The sequence below is a fragment of the Humulus lupulus genome, chromosome 1, assembly GCF_963169125.1.
Source record: "Humulus lupulus chromosome 1, drHumLupu1.1, whole genome shotgun sequence".
NCBI classification, from domain to species: Eukaryota; Viridiplantae; Streptophyta; class Magnoliopsida; order Rosales; family Cannabaceae; genus Humulus; species Humulus lupulus.
In genome coordinates this window covers 188568728-188573692 of record NC_084793.1, presented here as the reverse complement: position 1 = coordinate 188573692, position 4965 = coordinate 188568728, and positions in this window count along the sequence as shown.

Sequence of the window (4965 nt, the reverse complement as noted above, 5' to 3'; positions counted from 1 at the left end):
GCTGAGATCAGAGAATGTGTAAACTGGATAAACTCTTTCTTACCATATTGGAAGAAGTTTCAAGATTGATAAACCCCTAACCTCCATTCAGCAGCCACCGCAGTTGGAATTAAAGGTCCTCCCAGATCACTTGCGATATGCTTATTTGGGAGAGAATGAAACTTTACCAGTCATTGTGTCAGCTGACCTGTCAAAGATAGAATTGGAGAAGCTGTTGAGGGTTCTAAGGGAGCATAAATTGGCCATTGGGTGGACCTTGGCAGATATTAGAGGAATAAGCCCATCGACAGTGATGCATAAAATCTTATTGGAGGAGAATAGCAAGCCATCCATAGAGGCCCAGGGAAGACTCAATCCAACCATGAAGGAAGTAGTACTGGAGCAAATTCTTAAATGGTTGGATGTTGGGGTGATCTACCCAATTTTTGATAGCGCATGGGTGAGCCCTGTGCAAGTGGTACCTAAAAAGGGTGGTATGACAGTGGTGAAAAATGAGAACAATGAGCTCATTCCAACAAGAACTGTAACGGGGTGGCGGATTTGTATAGACTACCACAAGCTCAACAAGGCAACAAGGAAGGATCATTTTCCTTTGCCTTTCCTTGATCAGATGCTTGACAGATTGGCAGGACATAGCTACTACTGTTTCTTGGATGGGTACTCTGGGTATCATCAGTTCGCTATTGCACCAGAGGATCAAGAGAAAACAACCTTTACATGTCCTTATGGCACATTCGCTTTCAGGAGAATGCCATTTGGACTATGCAATGCCCCTGCAACATTTCAACGGTGCATGATGGCCATATTTTCAGACATGGTAGACCGGTGTATTGAGATATTCATGGATGATTTCTCTGTTTTTGGCTCATCATTTGACCTCTGTTTGGGTAACTTGGAGAACGTGCTGCGTCGTTGTGAGAAGGAAAATCTGGTGCTGAATTGGGAGAAATGCCATTTTATGGTGAAAGAGGGGATTGTTCTTGGCCATAAAATTTCGAGTGAGGGAATTGAGGTAGATAGAGCAAAAATTTCTACCATTGAAAAGCTGCCTCCACCAGTTTCAGTCAAAGGTGTTAGAAGTTTTCTTGGTCACGCTGGGTTCTATCGAAGATTCATAAAAGATTTCTCTAAGGTGTCCAAGCCTCTCTCGAATCTGCTTATGAATGGAGTTGTTTTTTATTTTAATGATGAATGTTTGAGGGCTTTCAATTTCTTGAAAGAAAAGCTTATTTCTGCTCCAATTGTGATAGCTCCAAATTGGGAATTGCCTTTTGAGTTGATGTGTGATGCCAGTGACTATGCAGTGGGGGCAGTTTTGGGACAGCGAATTGACAAGGTATTCAGGTCTATTTATTATGCTAGTCGGACTCTAAATGATGCTCAGCTGAATTATGCTACTTGATGGCTGTCGTATACCACACAAATTTAACAATAATTTTTCTTTCAATACTTCCAATTATTTCAGTATAATAGCAAGTACAGGTCGAACCCACGAGGACTATCGTTCACTTTATTATTCAAGAATTAACACTAAAACTTAAAAGGGGATTTTGATTTTTTTATGCAAAATTAAATAACATAAATTAGAAAGCAAAATAAAGATTTGGATTACGATATTAAAAAGCAGTTAAAGGTTAATCTCCACCCTCAACAATCATTCCTAATCACTAATAATAAATATTATTCCAATTTCTTAATTAAACTATTAACCCCGCAGATAATGCTGAAGCAGTCAATTATCCCAGTCTCCCTATTATAAGTAATCAAGGCGAAGTGCTCAATAATTAACTCTTTTATCTAAGCAATAAATCTATGAAGCATACAATCTATTTAACTTAGATAAAGCATTAAGTTATATGGAAACAAGTTAATCTAGGCAATAAATTAATGAAGCATATAATTCATTTAACCTAGGTTCTATTTTTCATCACAATCAACAATTCTTTTGACTTAACTATCAATTGCAATTTATCACACACACTTAGAATCCTAAACTATTAGGTGAGTAGTAATTCTAAGATGACAATTGAACAATGTAAAACCTTAATTAGTTGGCCACCTAACAAGAAATTACAAGATTCATAACATTCAATTGGAAAAATAGAAACAATCTAATATTGAGAGAAATTGAAGAACAATATTCATTATTAATAATCAAGAATTCATGTCTTGGGTTTTGAATTAACCCTTAACCTAAAAAGAATCTACTCCATAATTGTAATCATAATCACAAACATAATTATAATTAAAATTAAAGAGATAAAGGGAAGAAAAGAACTAGATTGATGAACAAAAGTAATGTAGTCTTGTAGTCTTTTCTTCAGCCTCCTTTCAGTCTTTTTGTCTCTCTAAACCGTAATCAAAACTTAATCTAAAATTAACCCTAATAATTATTTATAGTCTCAATTAAATTCTAATTAAAAAGAAATAAAAAATCTGAAAACGACGTCGCGAGCCGCGGCCTGAAAAATGCGAGCCGCGGCCTAGAACAAAACTGTGCCTAAATCTGTCCCTCAGGCAACGGCTTGAAATTTTCGCGCAGCGGCCTGAGTTTTACACGCAGCGGCCTGTCTGGAAGAAAAATCCTGAAAGTGCAATTTCCACTTAAAGTGCCGTGGCCTACCTCCAAATTCTTCAATTCTTGATCTTAGAAAGCTTCCACATTGCCACCACTTCCACATTTCAATCCCGAAAGCTTTGAATACTCCTAAAACTTTATTTTAACTACACTTGCCATCAAAATGTCAGATTTATCATCATAAAACGCAACGTAGAAAATATGTGGTAGACTCACAAAACTTAGTGAAAACTATTAAAAATGCTATCATAACACCATCCAAGCATAGAAAAACTTAGCAAATATTAATGCAAAAATGACCTTATCACTACTACAGAAAAAGAGTTACTAGCTATTGTGTTTGCTTGTGATAAATTTAGACCGTATCTGATTGATAACAAAGTGATTGTCTACACTGATCACTCTGCCATTAAATATTTGATGTCAAAGAAAGATGCCAAGCCCCGCCTGATTAGATGGATTCTTTTGCTTCAAGAATTTAACATGGAGATTCGTGACAAGAAGGGCAGCGAGAATGTGGTAGCTGATCATCTCTCTAGACTTGAGGTGGAGGAGACTAAAAATAAGAAAGCAGTGCAAATCAATGATCACTTTCCTGATGAGCAATTGTTTGGGGTGAGTGAGACTTTAGCTGTCCCTTGGTTTGCTGACATAGTGAACTTCTTGGTTGCCAAGATTGTGCCTCCTGAAATGTCAAAGCAGCAATTAAAGAAATTCTTTTCTGAGGTGAAACACTACTATTGGGAGGAACCTATTCTCTATAGGCACTGTGTTGATCAGATTATCAGAAGGTGTGTTCCTGAAGAAGAGATGCAGTCCATTCTTAATCACTGTCACACTCAACAATGCGAAGGGCACTTTGGAGCATCAAGAACGATGGCCAAGGTATTACAAAGTGGTTTCTATTGGCCTTCATTATTCAAGGATGCCAATGTTTTTGTCAAGGCTTGTGATAGATGTCAGCGAACTGGTAATATCTCGAGGAGAAATGAAATGCCTTTACAGGGGATTCTTGAAGTGGAACTGTTTGATGTATGGGGCATCGATTTCATGGGGCCTTTTCCACCATCTTACAACAATGAATATATTCTATTGGCAGTGGATTATGTATCCAAATGGGTGGAGGCTGCAGCAACTAGAGCCAATGACGGTAAAACTGTGCTTAACTTTCTGCATAAACATATTTTTACTAGATTTGGCACTCCCCGAGCTCTGATTAGTGATGAAGGGAAACACTTTGTGAATAAACAACTTGATGCATTGCTGGCTCGTTATGGAGTATATCATCAAAAAGCTTTGCCTTACCATCCTCAATCAAATGGGCAAGCTGAAGTTTCAAACAGAGAAATCAAAAGCATCCTTGAGAAGACTGTTGACAATTCGAGGAAAAATTGGTCGAAAAAGTTAGATGATGCGATTTGGGCTTACAAAACTGCATTCAAAACACCAATAGGCATGTCTCCTTACAGGTTGGTGTTTGGTAAAGCGTGTCATATACCAGTTGAATTGGAGCATAGGGCATTCTGGGCTATGAAAAAGTTGAATTTCGATTGGAGTGCCACTAGTGAACGAAGGCTGTTGCAACTGCATGAACTTGACGAGTTTAGAAATGAGGCTTATGAGAACGCCAAGATTTATAAGGAGAGAACAAAGGCTTGGCATGACAAGAACTTAATCAGGAAGGAGTTCCAACCAGGGCAGCAGGTACTTCTTTTTAATTCAAGGCTGAGACTTTTTCCTGGGAAATTGAAGTCAAGATGGTTAGGACCATTCATTGTTGCTCAGGTCTTTCCATATGGTTCTGTAGAAGTTCGGGGAAACTCAGGTGATTCCTTTAAAGTCAATGGACAGAGATTGAAACCATACTTGGGTGGTACTTTTGATCAAGCAAAGTCTATCCTCCTCCTGAAGCCTCTTTGAAGAGGGATCCAGCGTCCGGCTAAATGACGTTAAAGACAGCGCTTTGAGGAGGCAGTTCTCAGTTGTAAATTCATTTTATTTTATTTATTTTGGTTTTGAACAATGAAGGGATTTTGTTTTTAGTTGTTATTTTTATTTTCATGTATTGTTTGAACCGTGAAAATTGTGAAAAAAAAAACAAATATGAAAAATATAAAAATGTGGTGATTTCAGGTGCCATAACGCTACAGCGCTATACTTGCAGCGCTATGGCACTCTTCTCAGAGAAGAAAAGGAAATTCGGGGGTCAGTAAGCGCTACAGCGCTGGTTCCAGAGGCCAGAGTCCCAATCCGTGCATTAGCGCTACAGCGCTATTCCTTTAGTGCTGTAGCGCTCTGTTCAGTTTTTTTTTAAATCAGAGGGGTTTCGTTTATTTACCCCTCATTCCTTCTTTTTCTTTTTTGTCTTCTTCATTTGGTCTCTCCCC